This window comes from Grampus griseus (genome assembly GCF_964374135.1).
Source record: "Grampus griseus genome assembly, chromosome: 3".
NCBI classification, from domain to species: domain Eukaryota; kingdom Metazoa; phylum Chordata; class Mammalia; order Artiodactyla; family Delphinidae; genus Grampus; species Grampus griseus.
Window position 1 is genome coordinate 68,841,424 of NC_139019.1, and position 23,257 is coordinate 68,864,680.

Below are 23,257 nucleotides of genomic sequence, written 5' to 3' on the forward strand. Positions count from 1 at the left end.
TTAAACCTAAACACATGTCACTGAAAAACAAATTGAAAACAATGGTCAAATCATAAGCTAGTTTTCTTAAGTAGTGGGTTCAACTTGGTGTGTAAAGACCATGAAAATGCTTTTATTTTTTAAAAAATTTTTAACGCAAACACGTCCTGCTTTAATATAGTTCAAAATACAAAAATCTAAAAGTAAGCTGTGATTGCTTCATTATGAAAATGCTTTCAAATGTCTTAAAATACAGTTATATTTTTGCTCAACTATTGTAATATATTTTAGAAAAATATGTTTAATCTAATTAGATTTATTTACTTCCTTCTTTATATTTACAGGTTTACTAAGTATTTTAAACTATAATGAAACTAATAGACAGACTAGAAGGAAACCTACAAGAGTATATAATGTTTGTTCTCGCATATGTAGAAGAAAAGAAAAAAAAAACTTCTAGGAAAGATAAAGCACAATTTACCATTTTTATTTTATTTTGAAAATCCTTATTAGTAGACATTCTTATACCCTACCTAACTCTGTCATTTGACTATTTAAAGAAGTTTCCTCTTAATTTGTCCTCAGTTGGAAATTGAAAAGTAGTCCCCTAACCTTTGTGAGTTCTTCCTCATCTTATTCTTTTCCACTCAGTGAAGTCTACTGTATCACACCTAAATAACACACTAACAAATAATACCTATCCATGGACATGACAAAACTTTCTAAAGAATGTGAGAAAAATGTGCTAAGAAGCTTGAATAACAAAACACTTTATTTTAATTTAAATAAATATATTTTATATATTATGTAAAAATGTAAAATAAATAATTTTGTTTCAATTTAAAATAGCAATTTTGTTTCCCTAAAATGTGGTGTTCAAGCCCCTTACCTCTTCAAAGAAAGGTTTCTTGAATGGTAGCATGCTTAATCAAATACATAGTCTTTTAACTGAGACCCATCTATGTAGGAGAAAAAAGGAACAGAAAGCTTAAACTAAGAAAGAAGGCTTTTTTTTTAAAAAAGGAAAATCAAGCTCATTAAAAAATAAAGTAAAACTGATTTCAAATAGATTTTTAACCTAGTCTAAAGGGAACTTTTTTCTGTAAGAAAATTGCCCAAAGAAAGTGAGCAAATGTACTAAAATCCTATTAATTACTGTATAGTATTTTAACTTTGCAAGTTTTGTTGTTGTTATTAATCTTATCTTCAGGCACCTCCTATAATATCAGCCAGTTCTTCTATCACAAACAGTTTAGCTCTTAAGTGATAAATTAATTCAGTTGTTACCTAAATCCTGCGGGGAGAGGAAAAGCTGTCCTAATGACTGCTGTAAGTCTCAATCATTAGAAATAGTTTTGTCACTAAACTTAGCATTATTTTCTCCTATGTAGTCAGTAATCTTTAATCTTATCCCTTGATTAATTTTAAGCACAATATTACACAAGGCAACATATCAATGACTATTCTATTTAAAATTAGCTAATTTTCTTTTGCTTGTGCACTAAAATGCTTTTATTTCAGAGTTAAAGTCATTTAGAGATGTGGGGGAAAAGCTTTATTTTCTGTTCTTGAAATGTATAACCTCAAAATCTCTATGTCACTGGATACAGATCAATGAACAAAATTCTACAGGAAAATGTCACTATAAAGTATAGATAGGACAAAGGGGAGTCTCTCTCTTGGACAGTGATTGAATGAAACATCAGAAAAAATTAGAAAAGTTAGTAAGACTACATTAAGTGGATCAGAGGAAGAAATCCTCCCTCCCAACTCTTCATCATAAGAATAGATCAGGGCTTCCCTGGTGGCACAGTGGTTGAGAGTCCGCCTGCCGATGCAGGGGACACGGGTTCGTGCCCTGGTCCGGGAAGATCCCGCATGCCGCGGAGCGGCTGGGCCCGTGAGCCATGGCCGCTGAGCCTGCACGTCCGGAGCCTGTGCTCCGCAGCGGGAGAGGCCACAACAGTGGGAGACCCGCATACCGCAAAAAAAAAAAAAAAAAAAAAAAATAGAATAGATCAGAAAGGGAAAGATTATTCCCAGGAATTACAAATAGATTTGTAATAAAGTTACTAAATCAGAAGTTGTTTTCTCAAGTTCATATAGTAACTGAAGGTTAAACTATTTGATAGAGAAAAATTCCCAAAATTTCTACTTGAGCGTAGATATCAAAGAACATAATATTAATCAATATTAAATGGGTGATTAGCTTAGGAAATGTTACTAAGATAAACCTGGGTAAAAGCATAAAGCTATCTTATGGGTAATACTGAGTTTCCTTAAAGTTTTCATCAATTTTTGAAAAAAATCTCACTTCTTTACCAAAGATATTGATTAGGCATCATTAAGTATTGTATATGATAATATACTAGGTTTTAAAATCTAGTTTCTCAGAAAAAAAGAAAAGTGAGATAAATACTACAGTTATAATGAGCTTCTATTATATTAAAAATTAAAACATTTTTAAAAATAATCTATTCTCAATAGGTAGCAAATGTGTTAGTAACGTGGCTTTTTAATATTACTTATTAACTCTGTTGCATTCAGTTCTTTTTCTTACATTTTGGATACTTTAATATGAAAACCTGAATTTTAGGACCTTTAACCCTACTGACATCAGAATCCCCCAATGATTAAGACTGACCTTTTGCTAGTATTTCAAAAGGAGTGCAACTTCCTAAATTCAAAATATCAGCAATGAGTCAGACACAAATCAGTACAGTCAGTATTTTTAAAGCAGAAGTTGAAAAGTTCTTTTTGTTGAAGGATTGTCTGCTATGTATGAGTGAGTATATTCCATTTTGCTTCATTTTCACAAAAATAGTCTCCAAAAGCTTGGACAATACTAAAGTTTTAGATTTTAAATCTTGCAAATAATGTCTATCTTTTTTAAAAAGTTGCTGAAGCAGGTTTTTTGCTTTTGGTTTTGTTGTTCTTATATAATTCTGCTGTGGTTTGTGTCCTCACAGATTTTCAGAATAATGTAAAGGAAGGGGAAGTAGACAATATTAGAAGTTTTAAACACAAGATACAAATTCAGTAAATGGAAAATAATTACTGATCATAAATAAAAGAGAACTATAAAGAGAACAAATGAAAAACTAATTTTTTTTTTTTTTTTTTTTTTGCTAGATGCTATTTTTTCCTAAAGGCCCTGATCCTGATTCTGCTTTCTGGTTGTAAGAGAGAGAGAGGTTAGTAAATATTAGGGAGACATTAAGGATGTGATAGCACCAAATTTAGACTTTCTCCTTGACATAATTGTCAGAGGATTAGAAGAGAATTGCACAAAGGAATGACCTCCTTGGTTTGAAGTTCATTTGTGTAACAGCTAAAATCATCCAGTGAACAACCAGGAAACATTGCCCACACACTGACAACCAGTGATCTGGAGCTCTCTCTTTTTCTGAATTTCTACAGCTGTATTGTCACATGTACATCCCATGTATTTTGTATGCAAAGTGTATCTTTGGTGTTATTCTTTTTTAATCTGGTCTTTTTAACTGAACTTGAAGACTGCTTGAGAGCAAAGGCCATATAAATTTTTTAGAATTCCAAATTACGAGAGAATGCTGCACATAAACTTTTCCTAATTAGTATTTGTTCATCAAGTGGCTGTACATCTGCCTTGCCAGAATGCACAGATGGCATGAAAACATATTATTAGTTATGCTTGAAACAGCCCCATAGCAGAGTCTATATCATAAGCAGATTTATTTTTCAAGAGATTACCAAAAGACCCTAAAATACATGTATTTGCTCAAATAAAGCTGACAGAAGATTTGGTATATATATATATATATATATATATATATATATATACACACACACACATACACATACACACATACATATAAAACAGTCCAAATCTCTACTTTTTATTTGGAGTTGGATGTGATTTACCATGTGTCCTGCATCTTTTGACTATGTTTCATGTCATTTGATTTCTTTTTTTAAAAAACATCTTTATTGGAGTATAATTGCTTTACAATGGTGTGTTAGTTTCTGCTTTATAACAAAGTGAATCAGCTGTACATATACATATCTCCTCCCTCTTGCATATCCCTCCCACCCTCCCTATGTAACTCCTCTAGGTGGTCACAAAGCACCAAGCTGATCTCCCTGTGCTATGTGGCTGCTTCACACTACTGATCTATTTTACATTAAGCAGTATATACGAATCCATGCCACTCTCTCACTTCATCCCAGCTTACACTTCCCCCTCCCCATGTCCTCAAGTCCATTCCGTATGTCTGCATCTTTATTCCTGCCCTGTCCCTAGGATCATCAGAACCGTTTTTTTTTAATTCCATATATATGTGGTAGCATACGGTATTTGTTTTTCTCTTTCTGACTTACTTCACTCTGTATGACAGACTCTAGGTCCATCCACCTCACTACAAATAACTCAATTTCGTTGCTTTTTATGGCTTAGTAACATTCCATTGTATATATGCGCCACATCTTCTTTATCCACTCATCTGTCAATGGACACTTAGGTTGCTTCCATGTTCTGGCTATTGTAAATAGAGCTGCAATGAACATTGTGGTACATGACTCTTTTTGAATTATGGTTTTCTCAGGGTATATGCCTACTAGTGGGATTGCTGGGTCGTATGGTAGTTCTATTTTTAGTTTTTTAAGGAACCTCTATACTGTTCTCCATAGTGGCTGTATCAATTTAAATTCCCACCAACAGTGCAAGAGAGTTCCCTTTTCTGCACACACTCTCCAGCATTTATTGTTTGTAGATTTTTTGATGATAGCCATTCTGACTGGTGTGAGGTGATACCTCACATTGTAGTTTTGATTTGCTTTTCTCTAATGATTAGTGATGTTGAGCATCCTTTCATGTGTTTGTTGCAATCTGTATATCTTCTTTGGAGAAATGCCTGTTTAGGTCTTCTGCCCATTTTTGGATTGGGTTCTTTGTTTTTTTCATAATGAGCTGCATGAGCTGCTTTCAAATTTTGGAGCTTAATCCTTTCCCTGTTGCTTCACTTGCAAATATTTTCTCCCACTCTGAGGGTTATCTTTTCGTCTTGTTTATGGTTTCCTTTGCTGTGCAAAAGCTTTGAAGTTTCATTAGGTCCAGTTTGTTTATTTTTGTTTTTATTTCCATTTCTCTAGGTGGCGGGTCAAAAAGGATCTTGCTGTGATTGATGCCATAGAGTGTTCTGCCTGTGTTTCCTCTAAGAGTTTTACAGTGTCTGGCCTTACATTTAGGTCTTTAATACATTTTGAGTTTATTTTTGTTTATGGTGTTAGGGAGTGTTCTAATTTCATTCTTTTACATGTAGCTGTCCAGTTTCCCCAGCACCACTTATTGAAGAGGCTGTCTTTTCTCCATTGTATATTCTTGCCTCCTTTATCAAAACTGAGGTGACCATATGTGTGTGGGTTTATCTCTGGGGTTTCTATCCTGTTGCATTGATCTATATTTCTGTTTTTATGCCAGTACCATACTGCCTTGATTACCATAGCTTTGTACTATAATCTGAAGTTCAGGAGCATGATTCCTCCAGCTCTGTTTTTTTTTCCTCAAGATTGCTTTGGCTATTCGGGGTCTTTTGTGTTTCCATACAAATTGTGAAATTTTTTGTTCTAGTTCTGTGAAAAATGCCATTGGTAGTTTGATTGAATACAGATTGCATTCAACCTGTAGATTGCTTTAGGTTGTATAGTCATTTTCCCAATGTTGATTCTTCCAATTCAAGAACATGGTATATCTCTCCATCTGTTGGTATCATCTTTAATTTCTTTCATCAGTGTCTTAGTTTTCTTCATACAGGTCTTTTGTCTCCTTAGGTAGGTTTATTCCTAGGTATTTTATTCTTTTGTTGCAGTGGTAAATGGGAGTGTTTCCTTAATTTCTCCTTCAGATTTTTCATCATTCATGGATAGGAATGCAAGAGATTTCTGTGCATTAATTTTGTATCCTGCTACTCTACCAAATTCATTGATATGCTCTAGTAGTTTTCTGGTAGCATCTTTAGTATTCTCCATGTATAGTATCATGTAATCTGCAAACAGTGACAGTTTTACTTCTTCTTTTCCAGTTTGGATTCCTTTTATTTCTTCTTCTTCTCTGATTGCTGTGGCTAATACTCCCAAAACTGTGTTGAATAAGAGTGGTGAGAGTGGGCAACCTTGTCTTGTTCCTCATCTTAGAGGAGAGGGTTTCAGTTTTTCACCATTAAGAACGATATTGGCTGTAGGTTTGTCATATATGGCCTTTATTATGTTGAGATAAGTTCCCTCTATGCCTACTTTCTGGACAGCTTTTATCATAAATAGGTGTTGAATATTGTTGAAAGCTTTTTTTGCATCTATTGAGATGCTCATATGATTTTTCTCCTTCAATTTGTTAATATGGTTTATCACACTGATTGATTCGCATATATTGAAGAATCCTTGCATTCCTGGGATAAACCCCACTTGATCATGGTGTATGATCGTTTTAATGTGCTGTTGGATTCTGTTTGCTAGTATTTTGTTGAGGATTTGTGCATCTATGCTCATCAGTGATATTGGCCTCTAGTTTTCTTTCTTTGTGACATCATTGTCTGGTTTTGGTATCAGGGTGATGGCGGCCTCGTAGAATGAGTTTGGGAGTTTTCTTCCCTCTGCTATATTTTGGAAGAGTTTGAGAAGGATAGGTGTTAGCTCTTCTCTAAATGTTTGATAGAATTTGCCTGTGAAGCCATCTGGTCCTGGGCTTTAGTTGTTGGAAGATTTTTAATCACAGTTTCAATTTGTTTACTTGTGATTGGTCTGTTCATATTTTCTATTTCTTCCTGGTTCAGTCTCCAAAGTTTGTGTTTTCTAAGAATTTGTCCATTTCTTCCAGTTTGTCCATTTTATTGGCATAGAGTTGCTCTTAGTAATTGCTATGATCCTTTGTATTTCTGCAGTGTCAGTTGTTACTTCTCCTTTTTCATTTCTATTTCTATTGATTTGAGTCTTCTCCCTTTTTTTCTTGATATGTCTGGCTGATGGTTTATTAATTTTGTTTATCTTCTCAAAGAACCAGCTTTTAGTTTTATTGATCTTTGCTATTGTTTCCTTCATTTCTTTTTCCTTTATTTCTGATATGATCATTATGATTTCTTTCTTTCTGCTAACTTTGGGTTATTTTGTTCTTCTTTCTCTAATTGCTTTAGGTGTAAGGTTAGATTGTTTATTTGAGATGTTTCTTGTTTCGTAAGGTAGCACTGTATTGCTGTAAACTTCCCTGTTAGAACTGCTTTTGCTGCATCCCATAGGTTTTGGGTCATCATGTTTTCATTGTCATTTGTTTCTAGGTATTTTTTGATTTCCTCTTTAATTTCTTTGATCTCTTGGTTATTCAGTAGTGAATTGTTTAGCCTCCATGTGTTTGTATTTTTACAAATTTTTTCCTGTTGTTGATATCTAGTCTCACAGCATTGTGGTCAGAAAAATACTTGATACATTTTCAACTTTCTTAAATTTACCAAGAATTGATTTGTGACCCAAGAGATGGTCTATCCTGGAAAATGTTCCATGAGCACTTGAGAAGAAAGTGTATTCTGTTGTTGGATGGAATGTCCTATAAGCATCAATTAAGTCCATCTTGTTTAATGTATCATTTAAAGCTTGTGTTTCCTTATTTATTTTCATTTTGGGTGATCTGTCCATTGGTGAAAGTGGGGTGTTAAAATCCCCTATTATGATTGTGCTACTGTCGATTTCCCCTTTTATGGCTGATAGCATTTGCTTTATGTAGTGAGGTGTCCTATGTTGGGTGCATAAATATTTACCATTGTTATGTCTTCTTGGATTAATACCTTGATAATTACGTAGTGTCCTTCTTTCTGTCATGTAATAGTCTTTTTTTTAAAGTCTATTTTGTCTGGTATGAGAATTTCTACTCCAGCTTTCTTTTAATTTCCATTTGCATGGAATGTCTTTTTCCATCCCCTCATTTTCAGTCTGCTTTTGTTCCTAGGTCTGAAGTGGGTCTCTTGTAGACAGTAAATATATGGGTCTTCTTTTTGTACCCATTCAGCCAGTCTGTCTTTTGGTTGGAATATTTAATCCATTTACATTTAAGGTAATTGTCAATATGTATGTTACTGTTACCATTTTCTTAATTGTTTTGTGTTTGTTTTTGTAGGTCCTTCCTTCTGTTGTATTTCCTGCCTAGAGAAGTTCCTGTAGCATTTGTTATAAAGCTAGTTTGTGGTGCTGAATTCTCTTAGCCTTTGCTTGTCTATAAAGTTTTTAATTTCTCCATCAAGTCTGAATGAGATCCTTGCTGTACTGAGTAATCTTGGTTGTAATTTTTTCCCTTTCATCACTTAAATATGTCCTGCCACTCCCTTCTGCCTTCAGAGTTTCTGCTGAAAGATCAGCTCTTAACCTTATAGAGATTCCCTTGTATGTTATTTGTTGTTTTTCCCTTATTGCTTTTAATATTTTTTCTTTATATTTAGTTTTTGATAGTTTGATTAATATGTCTTGGCCTGTTTCTCCTTGGATTTATCCTGTATGGGACTCTCTGAGCTTCCTGGACTTGATTAACTATTTCCTTTCCCATATTAGGGAAGTTTTCAACTGTAATCTCTTCAAATATTTTCTCAGTCCCTTTCTTTTTCTCTTCTTCTTCTAGGACCCCTATTATTCTAATGTTGGTGCATTTAATGTTGTCCCAGAAGTCTCTGAGACTGTCCTCAATTCTTTTCATTCTTTTTTCTTCATTCTGTTCTGTGGTAGCTATTTCCACTATTTTATCTTCCAGGTCATGTATCCGTTCCTCTCCCTCAGTTATTCTGCTATTGATTCCTTCTAGAGAATTTTTAATTTCATTTATTGTGTTTTTCATCATCGTTTGTTTGCTCTTTAGTTCTTCTAGATTCCTGTTAAATGTTTATTGTATTTTCTCCATTTTATTTCCAAGATTTTGGATCATCTTTACTATCATTATTCTGAATTCTTTTTCCAATAGACTTCCTATTTCCTCTTCATTTGTTTGGTCTGTTGGGTTTTTACCTTGCTCCTTCATCTGCTGTGTGTTTCTCTGTCTTCTCATTTTGCTTAACTTACTATGTTTGGGGTCTCCTTTTCACAGGCTGTATGTTTGTAGTTCACGTTGTTTTTGGTGTCTGTCCCCAGTGGCTAAGGTTGGTTCAGTGGGTTGTGTAGGCTTCCTGGTGGAGGGGACTAATGCCTGTGTTCTGGTGGATGAGGCTGGATCTTGTCTTTCTGGTGGGCAGGATTGCATCCAGTCATGTGTTTTGGAGTGTCTGTGACCTTATTATGATTCTAGGTAGCCTCTACCTAATGGGTGGGGTTGTGTTTCTGTCTTACTAGTTGTTTCACATGGGGTGCCCAACACTGTAGCTTGCTGGTTGTTGAGTGGAGCTGGGTCTTAGGTTGAGATAGAGATCTCTGGGAGAGCTTTCACCATATGATATTACGTGGAGGTGGGAGGTCTCTGGTGTACCAAAGTCCTGAACTCGGCTCTCCCACCTCAGAGGCACAGACCTGACCCCTGGCCAGAGTACCAAGACTCTGCCAGCCACACGGCTCAGAAGAAAAGGGAGAAAGAAAGAAAGAAAAAAAGAAAATAAAAAGAAATAAAGTTATTAAAATAAATAATTATTAAAAATTAAAAAGTAATTTCAAAAAGAGAAAAAAGAAGGAACAGAGCAACCATACCAAAAAACAAGTTCACCTATGATAACAAGCACTAAAAACTATTAAAAAAACAAAAACTGACAGAATCCTAGGACAAATTATAAAAGCAAAGCTATACAGACAAAATCACACAAAGAAGCATACCCATACACAGTCACAGAAAGAGAAAAAGGAAAAAAAGTATTTTTTTTTTAAAAAGGAAGACAGCAACCAAAGTAATAAACAAATCTACCAATGATGAAACAAGATAAACATAAATCAGAAACCAGTCAGTCGCATACAGCAAACCCCATGTCTACAGTTGCTCCCAAAGTCCATCGCCTCAATTTTGGGATGATTCGTTGTGTATTCAGGTATTCCACAGATGCAGGATACATCAAGTTGATTGTGGAGATTTAATCTACTGCTCCTGAGGCTCCTGGGAGAAATTTCCCTTTCTCTTCTTTGTTGGCACAGCTTCTGGAGTTCAGCTTTGGATTTGGCCCCGTCTCTGCATGTAGGTCGCCTGAGGGCGTCTTTTCCTGCCCAGGCAGGACGGGGTTAAAGGAGCAGCTGACTCGGGGGCTCTGGCTCACTCAGGCCGAGGGGAGGGCAGGGTACGGAATGTGGGACGAGACTGCAGCAGCAGAGGCCTGTGTGACATTGCAATAGCCTGAGGCACGCCGTGTGTTCTCCTCGGGGAAGTTGTACCTGGATCACGGGATCCTGGCAGTGGCGGGCTGCATAGGCGCCTGGAAGGGGAGATGTGGATAATGACCTGTGCTTGCACACAGGCTTCTTGGTGGCTGCAGCAGCAGCCTTAGCATTTCATGCCCATCTCTGCTGTTCACGCTGTTAGCGGCGGCTCGTGCCCGTCTCTGAGCTTGTTTAGGCTGTGCTCTAAATCCCTTCTCCTCGTGCACCCCAAAACAATGTTATCTTGCCTCTTAGGCAGGTCCACACTTTTTCCCGGACTCCCTCCGGCTAGCTGTGGCGCACTAGCCCCCTTCAGGCTGTGTTCACGCAGCCAACCCCAGTCCTCTCGCTGGGATCTAACCTCCAAAGCTGGAGCCTGAGCTCCCAGCCCCCACCCGTCCCAGCGGGTGAGCAGACAATCCTCTTGGGCTGGTGAGTGCTGGTCGGCACCAATCCTCTGTGCGGGAATCTCTCCACTTTGCCCTCTGCACCCTGTTGCTGCACTCTCCTCTGTGGCTCCGAAGCTCCCCCCACCCCACCACCCGTCTCCGCCAGTAGAGGGGCTCCCTAGTGTGTGGAAACCTTTCCTCCTTCACAGCTCCCTTCCAGAGGGGCAGGTCCCATCCCTATTCTTTTGTCTCTGTTTTTTCTTTTTTCTTTTGCCCTACCCAGGTACATGGGGAGTTTCTTGCCTCTTGGGAAGTCTGAGGTCTTCTGCCAGCATTCAGTAGGTGTTCTGTAGGAGTTGTTCCACATGTAGATGTATTTGTGATGTATTTGTGGGGAGGAAGGTGATCTCCACGTCTTACTCCTCCGCCATCTTGTGGGTCTCCAGCATTTGATTTCTTTGTGTTATTTTAACATTTTTATGTCAGCACATCTTCTGTGGTAATCATGTTTTTTAGTTTTTCATAATTATCACTACTGAGATATAATTTATATACAGTAAAATGTACCATGCATTTAATATATAGAACATTTCCAGTACTCAAAAAAGTTCCCCCGTAACCCCTTGTAGTCATTTATCCCATCTCTAACCCTGTGAAACTACTGATATGCTTTCTGTCCTTATAACCTAGTTATGTCTTTTTCTAGAATTTCAGATGAGGAGAACCACACAGTGTGTACTTTTTTGTTTCTGGCTTCTTTTACAAAGTAATAATGCTTTTGAGATTTATCTATGTTTTATGTGTATCAAGTTCATTCCTTTCGTTACTGATATTACATTGTATGGATACAACATTTTGTTCATTCATCACTTGTTAAATATTTGGTTTGCTGCTGGTTTGTTTTTTACCTTTTATCTTCTATGAACATCTGTGTTCATCTTTATACATATATGTCCGTGGACGTATATTTTTATTTCTCTTGAATAAATACATAGGAGTGAAATTTCTGGGTAACGTAACAAACATCTGTTTAGCTTTGTAAAAGATTGCCGAGCTGTTCACAGTGGTTGTGCCATTTTCCATTCCTACCAGCAATGTATGAAGGTTTCAGTTGTGCACCTTCGCCACTTCTCAGGCCAGAATAACATTGTCAGTCTTTTTAATTTTAGCATTCTGATGGGGGTGTAGTGTATCTCATTGTGGTTTTAATCTCCATTTCTCTGATGACCAATAATATGGAGCATCTGTTTAGGTGCTTACTCATCATTTATATATCTTCTTTTGGAAAGTCTCCTCAAAACTTTTGCCCATATTTTAATTGCATTGTTTCTCTTGTTACTGTTGAGTTTATAAGCTTTGTATATGTCTGGACACAAGTCTTTTGACATGTATATGTTTTATAAATATTTTCTTCCATTTTCTTAAAGCTGTCTTTGTAAGAGCAAAAGTTTTACATTTTAATGAAGTCCAATTAATTGATTCTTTTCTCTTACAGGTCATGCTTTTTATATCCTATCCAAGAATCTTTGCCTAACACAAGGTCATAATGATTATCTCCTGTGTTTTCTTCTAAATGGCTTGTAGCTTAACTTTTACATGTCTGTATTTCATTTTAACTTAACTTGTATGTGTGGTAAGAGATGAGGGTTAAGCTCAAATGCCAGCACCATTTGGTGAAAAGACTACCTTTTCCTCATGGAATTACTTTGCCATCTTTGCCAAAAATCAAATAAATATGTGTTTGTGGTTTATATTTGGAATATTGATTCTAATCCTTTTCCTAAATAACTATAGTTATGCTAATACCACATTATTTTAATTACTGTAGTTCAAAATCAAGTATCCTAAGTCACCCAGATTGTCCACCTTTTTCAAAAGTCCTTGCATTTCCATACAAATTTTTTAATAAGTGTGTCAATTTCTACCAAAAAGCCCAATGAAATTTTGATTGGGATTATTTTAAATCTATTGATCACTTTGGGGAGAATTATTATCTTAACAATATTGAGTTTTCCAATCAATGAATAAGATATATCTCTCACCAGTTTTAATTAGGGTCTTAATTTCTCTCAACAGTATTTTACAGTTTTCAATGTACATGTCTCAAACACATTTTATACCATTTATCCCTATGTATTTCATGATTTTACATGCTATTTTAAATGCTACAGTAAATCTTATTTTATTTTTCAATTGTTCATCACTATTATATATAAATATAATTGGTTTTTTATATTGATTTTGTATCCTGCAAACTTGCTAAACTCACCTATTAGATCTAAAAGATTCTTGTAGATTCCTTAGGATTTTCAATATATGGTACCATGTTGTCTAAAAATAGTTTTACTCTTCCTTTCCAGTCTGTGTCACATATTTCTTTTCTTTCTTTCTTTTTTATTTTTGTTTTTGTGGCTTTATCACACAGGCTTGTTTGGACCTTCAGTACAATGTTAAATAGAAATGATGAGAGTGGCTATCTTTGTTTTGTTTCTGATATAATGTGGAAAGCATCCTGTCTTCTATTATGTTAGTTGTAGGATGGATGGATGGATAGATAGATTGATTGATAAATAGATATATGTCCTTCATCATATTGTAGAAGTTTCCTTCAATTTCTAGTTTGTTTTCTTTAATCATGAGTAGGTGTTGAATTATGACAAATTCTTTCTCTGCATTCACTGAGATAACATACGTTTTTTCTCTTTTGTTTGGTTACATTCGTTTTTGAATGATAAGTCAACTCTGCATTACTAGAATACATTTCACTTTGCCATGATGTATTTTCCATTTTTTAAGTTGTGTAAATTGCTGCATTCAATTTGACAATATTTGTTACAGATTTTGAATATATGTTCATGAAGGACAGTCATCTTTAGTTTTCTTTCCCTGTGATGTCTTTGTCAGTTTTGCTTTCAAGGTAATATTAAAGTTGTAAAATGAGTTTTGAAGTAGCCCCTCTTCCTTTATTTTCAGAAAGAGTTTGTGTAGGATTGGTTTGTGTAGGATTATTTCTTCCTTAAATGTTTGATAGAATTCATCCATGATGCTATTTTGGCCTGGTTAAAATATTTAGTTTCTTTAATTGAATAAAGATATTTAGGAGTTCTGTTTCTTCTTGAATTAGTTTTGGTCAGTTACGTTCTTCAAGGAAATTGCCCATATAATCTACACTGTTAATTTATTGACATAGACTTGTTTGTAATATTACCTTTTTATCCTTTTAAGGTCTGTAGAGTCTCTGGTGATGTTCCTATTTTTATTTCTGATATTGTCACTTTAGTTCCTTTCAGTTTTTTCTTGATCAGTATAGGTAGAGACATCAATTTCATTGATTATTTTGGAAAAAAAAACAAGTTTGAGGTTCATTGATTTTTCTCTATTGTTTTTATGATGTTAATTTCTTTGATTTTTACATTTATTTTTATTATTTTCTTTCTTTTTACCTAGGATTTAAGTTGTTCTTCCCTTTGTGATTTCTACATGCAAATTTAAATAATTTTTAGACATTGCTTCTTTTTAATAGTCACTTAAAACTATATATTTTCCTCAAATCACTGTTTTAGTTTTGTCTCATTGACTTATATATATATATGAAATGTAATTTCATTTTCATTCAGTTCAAAACTTTTTCTAATTTCCCTTGTGCTGTGTTCTTTGTCTCATGGAGTATTTAGGCCATTTATATTTAATGTAATATCAGTATGGTTTAAATCTACCATCTTTCTCTTTATTTTCCATTTGTCCCTTCTGTTCTTATTCTTTTTGTCTTATCTTTATTTTGAAGTATTGAGTATTTTATTAGTACTCCATTTTTATTTTCACAATGGCTTATTATTAGGTCTATTTCTATATTTTTTTTAGTATTTTCTCTAATGTTATAAAAATACACCTTTAATTTGTGATAGTGTATCTTCAGATATTATATCACTTCAAATATAAGAAACTTACAGTAATATACTTCCATTTCCCTTTGTTCTTTACCCTATTGTTGTCATTTTACTATCTTCTTCTACATATATTTTATTTCTACAAATGTTACAAAACCCGCATAACATTGTCACTGTTATGCTTTGGAGAACTAAATATCTTTAAAAGAATTTAAAAATAAGAAAATTATATCTTTTCTATTCACCTATCTGTTTTCCATTCCCAGAGCACACACAGATCTCTATGTAGATCTGAGATTCCATCTGATATCATTTTCCTTCTGCTTGATGAACTTACTAGAACAATTTTTATAATGAAGTTCTGCTGTCAATGAATTTTCTAAACTTTGATTTTGTCTAAAAAGTCTTTATTTTATCTTCATTATGAAAAATATGGATGTCTTAGTCCATTTGGGCTGCTATTTTAAAAAATAACAGACCAAATGTCTTTTAAACAACAGAAATTTATTTCTCACAGTTTGGGAAGCTGGAAATTCAAGATTAGAGTGTCAGCATGATAGAATTCTGATGAAAGCCTTCTTCCAGTTTGCAGACTGCTGACTTCTCTCTGTGTCTGCAAAAGGTAGAAGAAATGAGGCTCTCTCTAGGGCCTTTTTTTTTTTTTTTTTTTTTTGGCAGTACACAGGCCTCTCACTGTTGTGGCCTCTCCCGTTGCAGAGCACAGGCTCCGGACACGCAGGCTCAGTGGCTATGGCTCACGGGCCTAGCCGCTCTGCGGCATGTGGGATCTTCCCAGACTGGGGCACGAGCCCGTGTCCCCTGCATCGGCAAGTAGACTCTCAACCACTGCGCCAGCAGGGAAGCCCTGGGGCCTCTTTTACAAGGGCACTAATACTATTCATGAGGGCTCTGCCCTCATGATCTAATCACTTCCCAGAGGTTTCACCTCCTTGGGCATTAGATTTTCAACACATAAATTTGGGGACACTAATATTCAATCACAATGTATATCACAAACAGCATTGGATATAAACTTCTGTACCTTCTTTTTTGGCACTTATATGTCGTTTCAGTGTATCTTGGCTTGATTAGCTTCTGGTGAGAATCATGCAGTCATCCTTTCCTTAATTCCTCTGTGCATAATGTGACTATTTTTTTCTTATGGTCATCTTTAATATTTTCTCTTTATGACTAAGTTACAACAATTTATAATGTGCCTTGATGTGATTTTCTTGGTGTTTATCATGCTTGGGTTTGTTTGAGCTTCTTAGATTTGTGGATGTCTAGCTTTCACCAATTTTGGAAGTATTTTGCTACTATTTACATATTTTTCTGTTCCTTTTTTCTTCTGGGACTCTAATTGTGTGTGTGTCTGTGACTGTATGTCTGTGTGTTAGGCTACTTTGGGGTCACTAAGACTCTGTTATTTTTATTATCAGTCTTCTTTTCTCTGTGTTTCATTTAGAATATTTATATTGCTATCTCTTCAAAATCTTTAATCTTTTCTTCTGCAATGTCTAATTTGTAGGCAATTCCATCCTATAAAAGTTTTATTTTTAAAAGTTCCATTTGTTCATTTTTAATAAGTTCCTTTCTCTCATTGTATTCATGTTTTCCTTTAGATCATTCAATACATTTAATACCTACACACATGTGTGTATGTGTATGTATAAAATTATTTTAAAGTCATGTATGCTAATTCCATAATCATTGCTATTCCTGTGTCTGCTTTTATTGACCGAAGTTTCTTCTGGTTAAGGATTACATTTTCCTGCTTTCTTTGACTGTCTAGTACTTCTTCTTTGGATGTCAGACATTATGAATTTTATATTGTTGAGTGCTAAATTTCAAGGTATACCTTTAAAGAATGTTGGGCTTTGTTCTTGTAGGCATTTAGATTACTTCAGATCAGCATGATATATGTCAGGGTTGTTTTTAAATTTTTAGAGTGGGTCTAGAATTACCTTTACTCTGGGGCTAGCTTAGTCCCCACTACCAGCATAACCCTTTTGGGATTTCTTCTGAATGCTCCACATACTCAATGAGACCTCTCTACTCTGGCTGGTAGGAACTCAAATAATTCCTTGCCCTGTGTAAATTCTGAAAGTTGTTCACCATACAGTTCTCCATAAATTTTTCCTTCCCTGATAGTTTTTCTTTACCTCACCAATAAAGTTCCAATTTATATGCACAGATTTGTGTTTGGCCAAAAACTCAAGGGGATTTATTTACAGATTTCCACAGCACTTTCTATGCATAGCAACCTCTTCTCTGTAAATCTTCCCAGCATATTCTAGCCACCTTGGCTTTCTGATCTCTGGTCTTGGTCCCTTCAACCCATTAACCTGTTAGGACCCTCCCCTTTCTGCCACTAGGTAGAAAGCTGAGGGCAGCCATAGAGCTCATCTCACTTTCTTTCCTCCTATCAGGAATTATGGTTCTGTGCTGTCTGATAACCAATATATGAAAACAGTGTTTTTTTCATATATTTTTCCTATTTTCTAGTTGTTTTTGTCAAGAGGGCAAGTCCCATAGGGGTTTTCCATTCACAAGTGGAAAACAAGTGCCTGTGGTAATCTAATTGTCTTGTGTAGGGATACTGCATGTGACTTTTATTAAAGAGACATTTTTGAGGGGACAATTTTGTTGTTGCCTCTGTTGAAAGTTACAGTGCTCACTGGTTTCAGAGAGATTTCACATTAGTTTCTTGGCTCAGAGTTTCCACAAGGATCATAAAGTTTCGGGGCTTTGTGACTGCATTTCCATGCATGGTCCAGGATGAATGATTATAATCTACACCCTTTCCTTGAATAAGAAGGAAGAGCATTTCCAATTGGACTGTATATTTGCAGCCTCTGGTTTTATGCAAAGTGCTGAGGACTAGTCTCTCCTGTACATGATCTACAACCTTGAATCCTGCTCTTCTGTTGCCATTAAAGCCCCAGCCTCTAAAGCATTCACCTTTGTGGGCCACACAGCTCCAGCTCCCTCCTATCACTGCTCGTTTCTGCATGGTTACCAGTACTTGTAGATTTAACTTTCTTCTTTTGAAACTCAGCTACGTAATTTTACATAGCTTTGGCATTTTAATAGTTTTACTGTAATTCTATGTATTTATACTGAAGAAGCATGCTTTCCAACATCAGCTAACACTGCCATTTTGACCGTAAGTGCTCCAAAATTTTTACATGCTGAAACTGCAAGTCAAGAGATTACAGTATTTGAACAGGATAGAAACTGATTACTAGGAAAGTAGGATAGTGATGCTTTATAAATCAAGAAATATTTTGTTGAGCTTCGAATAATCTTGAATTGAAATTTTCACTCACTGCCTCGAAGCAGAAAGTAAATCTAGCTTGAGTGCTGTAAACATATAGCCCATAGTATTTAGCATATAAAAAATGTTCATAAATGTTTTTTGGATGATCATAAACAGCAGAATTACATTGAAAAATCACTGTTTTCAAATAAATATTGGAAACAAGTAGGAGAAATTTAAAATATAGCTGAGATTTTTAAAAATTTATTATTGGTATATTGAGGTTTTTTTAATATTGAAAATGATTTGCTATTGTGTTTGTTCTATAAAACTATATACCCTTGCCCTCCCCCCTGTCAAATTTAAGAGAGAGCATTTCGTTAAAAAAAAAAAATTCTGAGTAAAACTTTAGTTCATATCCAAATTTTGCTTGCTATAGTTTTAACCACTGGTGAAATTGCCATCCTTTATAATATTTTTTCTTCATTTTTTGAAAACATTTATTTTTAAAGGATGTTCACAAAAACAAAATTAAATGTCCTTGACAAAAAATGTGGGATTTAAATAGTATTTCCTTTTAATTTTTGTTAAATAGATTAGTTAAAGTGTGGACTGTGTCAGTCATTTTCTCCTTCAGGTTAGCCAGATGCTGCTTTAAAATAACACAACATTTCAAAACATTTGGGATCATTACTGCTATATCTGTTTCCACATTCTAGGCCAAATACAGAAATAAATAGACGTTACAAGTATAGTTAGCCAGTATGCACATATAAATGTCTAGTCCATTTATATCAGTCCAAATATGTCTCTCCTAATTTAATTTAAGCCTAAGTGCCTTGAATCAATATAATCAGACAAGGAAACAGATAACACAGCATTATTTACAGACACTGAAAAAACACATGAATGATCAGGACCAATAGCTTAAATTCTGATTAAATGATCAATTAAAAATAAATGGTGACTAAGGGAAAAGAATCTGAAAGAAAAATAGATAAATATGTATGTATAACTGAATCACTTTGCTGTACACCTGAAACTAACACAACTTTGTAAATCAACTATACTTCAGTAAAAATTAATTAATTAATTAAAAAAAAAAAAAACCAAAAGGTGTCTATAAACTGAGCCTCAGTCATAGAAAAACCAGGATACTTAGGAAGAGAAGCACAAGCTAATTCATATAGATAATACAAAGTTACTAATATTATGAAGTCTGCTGACTTATAAATCACTACTGGGTAATTTTGCAGTAGGTGTAAATGTATCATCTGCCACATTTGTCCAAATTGAATACATGTCATATGGTGAAATAAAATATGAAGAACCACTTAGAAAATTATGGGCTAAATGTTACTGAACTACTTAACATTCTACCTTTTCATTCCTGTAAATCCAATTTCTCTTCAGGCTTTTCTTTCTCCTCTACTAGCAGCATTAATAAAACTAGTAAATTAGTGGGTTGATCTTTAAAAATTAAAAAATTTATGAATCAAAACAATTAATGAGGGCTTCCCTGGTGGCGCAGTGGTTGAGAGTCCGCCTGCCGATGCAGGGGACACGGGTTCATGCCCTGGTCCGGGAAGATCCCACATGCTGCGGAGCGGCTAGGCCCATGAGCCATAGCCGCTGAGCCTTCGCGTCCGGAGCCTGTGTTCTGCAACTAGAGAGGCCACAACAGTGAGAGGCCCATGTACCACCAAAAAAAAAAAACCCAAACAAAAAAACAATAAATTTCCAGTATACTCATTCACAAAACATTAAGCCATTTTCAACATGACTTTTTAAAGAACCAAATCCTGAAAATGTTTTCTAACTTTTTTTTTTTTTCTTCTGGTGAGACACCTCCCATGAACAGCTCTCCCTAGCACCCCAGAGAGCAGATTTCAGTAAATTTCCAAGGGCTAGTTTCCAGCAAGTCTCACTGGCATGGCACAACAGTAATTCTCTGCCATTCAGTGAGCCACAGATGGGCCCTCTCCAACATCTGGATCTCAGCCCTGAGGGCCTCTCCTTGAACACTTTGGGTACTCTATCTTAGCCCTGTGGGTAGTGTTTACTCCTTATACCTGCCATTGCTATATTTCTTAGAGGTATCTTCTTCTTAACCAATCTCTCATTATTCCAATCCACTGTTATACTTAATCACTCTTTATATTAAACTTTCCCTATTCAAATTATTATGTGATTTCTCTTTCCTAATTGGACCCAGATTAATATAACACTAAACTCCTCAGATAAACATTCACTCTCCTCTACCCTTAGGGGAAATTCAGGGGAAAGGACTGAAAAGCACTTAAAGAAGAATTTCCTCTCAAATATTTTTAGTCACAATTCAAATATGCAGCTATTTAATGCACTTGATTTTTAGACAGTTTTAGATCCATAGCAAAGTTGAATGGAAAGTATAGGGAGTTTCCATAGACACTCCCTGCCCCACCTATGTATGTATAATTATTTTTAACTGGCTCCTAAGAATAATGGTCACTTGTTTACTTTTTTATCCATTAAAATTTTTTGACAAATTTGTTGACAAAAAAATGAGAAGCAGCTCACAATGACTTCAAACCTTCTAAAATTTTATTCTCAAACTTAAATAAAGACTTTCTTAAGATATTTATCAAAAACATGAACAAGAATGCCTTCCACTTTAAAATTAAGTTTGTTAAATATGAACCCTACTACTTATTTGGCAACTAATATGATCATGGATAAGAATGCTGATATAGGTTTGATCGTAGACTCACCACTGTCCATATAACTTTATGTAAATTACTTCTCTGTATTTCAGTTTTTCTGAAATGTAAAATGGAAATAATGATATTGCTTGTTTTATAGGATTTTAGTGGTTCTTAAATGAGATGATCCATGTAAAATTCTAAATGATCACAGTTTGGCAAATAGTAGGTTCTCAAAGACATTGGCTGTTGTTATTGCTAGAAATAATATCATTTAAACCTTTAGTAAAAACACAATGAGATTTAGAATAATAAAAATCAAAGTAGAGTAATTTAGAAGCAAATCATTAGGGCAAGAAAATCTAGAAAAACTATTATAAATAACTTTGAGTGATGGCATATTTGGAGACTCAGCTAGTTTTCCAACCAGAAATTGTAATTTTAAATATAAGATATGGTCTATGTATCATATAGCAATATAAACTCCACTTGCTTTTACTAATTGCTAATATTATCATTTGGACTGAAATGCAATCTGGTATTAAACTGATATCATGTCAATTCTGTTTCTTATAAGTAAATTTAAGTATGTTGCCCTTTAGGCATATTCTGATTGACATGTGGTTGATTTCCTTCTAAAGAACACTTGTTCAAACGTGAGAAGAATTATTATTCAGATCCTGAAACTTAACACTTAAATTTAGAATGGCATTTTAATGGCTAATCTTTCTTTTTAAATGGCTGATAAGGAGATACTGTTATGAACAGTGACAGTGAGTCCTTAGACTATTTGGAGAAATATACAGATGACATCCTAAAGTTGGATGATTATGGAAACCCATTCAGAACAGTAGTTAGTAACCTATTTGGAAGGCAAAAGTGATCAGGCCCAACTTTAGGAGGTTTTGGATACATTTCAATTGTAAATGGATTGAATAGACCACAAAACAGATAACAAAACATTTAGGTTGTTTTCTTCAGCTGAAACAGCATAGATCATAATTTTAAAAATTGGCAGACAAAGACCAAGCATCTCCATATAAGTGATAGGCTAGTATGTTCTTGTGTCTTTCCCACCTCTCCACAACCTCCAACCTCTACTTCACGCTGAACTTTGCTGACTACATTTTCAAAAAAAGTACAGATTTTATACGTTTCTTTTCTTATTTGGTGGAATCACTTCCTATTTTGACAATTCAAGGAGTAAATGATAATGTATTCCATTTCCCTGAAATCAAGGCCTCCATTTTGCATAACACAATGAAGTTTTTAAACAGGAAAAGGAAAAGGAAGAATTTAATTAGTGGGGAAGTTTGAAAATATACTTTAAAGAATATCCAGGAAAGGAATAAGGGCATTTGACATCCTCTAGTGATCTTTTCTATATAACTAAAGCATATGAGAAAAGCAGATGTTACCAATGGAAAGTGCAAAGCTGAAATGCCCTGCAGTTGCCCACCAAAACCAAAGAAAATGGTTCATAGGGTCCAGGATATTCTTCTCTCAGGAGACGTCTCTGGAAATTCAAATATATGTGGATAATCCTAGGGAATTGGTTTCTCTGAACAAGAGGCCAGGGATGATGTTAGGACACTGGAATAACCCCAAGTCAATGTTAAACTCAGATTTATTTTCATTAGTTGAATCTCTCTAATTTGCGTTAGATTCTGTAGTCTTGAAATGACCAGGAGCCAGGTGACCCTCGTCTGATTCTGTACTAACCTCTTGTCAGACAAAAGAATATTGGTCTAGTAATTATTTCCTTGTCATTGGTAAGTTATCAACATGGAGAGAAAAGGACATGTGACTACAGCACAATAATACTCTATCGACGTTATTTCCATACAGTTGTTTCCAAAGGCAAAGGGTGAAAGCAGAAAACAATATCTGAAATGTCAGAAACTGAGAATCTGAGAAGCATTGGAGAAATTAACTCCTAACATGTGAAAAAGAGTTGTTGTCAAATATAAGGAATGAGGTTTTAGAAGTTATAGCGAACACTAAAGAAAGTAAAAAAAAAAAACTATCTGTTATACTTCTCATTTCAATGTGGACCAAGGGACTGGAACAACTCTCTGTCCAAACATGACAGTTTGCCTTTAATGAGAAATACTCTTGATTTTCATCCAGAGCTTTCTTCAAAGGTGGGCTGTGTCATGGTAGGAAGCACTCTGTAATGCTCACCCTTGAAAGTTTGCTCAGATGCTGCCTCATTAGGGAATCTCCCTGACTACCCCTCACCCACCTTCCAAGGAGAGCAGCTACTCCCTTTTCTCTATCCCAATGGACTCCACCAGGGCTAGCTTCATTATGTTGTAACAAGTATATGTTTTCTTCATTCTACTGGGAAATTTTTGGCTGAAGAAAAGTTATCTTAGTCATTGTTCAAATATTTGAAGACAGAGTTTTCTTCCTCTCTTCTCCAAACTACACGTATATAATATGTCGTGCCATTTCACATAGAAAAGTTTTCCAAGTCCCTAAAGCACCTGCTCACCCTCCTCTGGATGCTCTTTGTTTGGAAAATGCCCCTCATGCCTCATAAATAGCATCAAACATTGAAGTCAAATCTATTTATTTGAGGCTCGCCTACAGAAGTCTCCAGAGTTTATGCAATTACGATCCTTTGGATGTAAAACCATCGTATAAAATGTTTCTCTAAACGACTAAGCATCTTAGATAGTACATAAGATAGATAAGTTATTTAACGGGCACATAAGAAGTAGC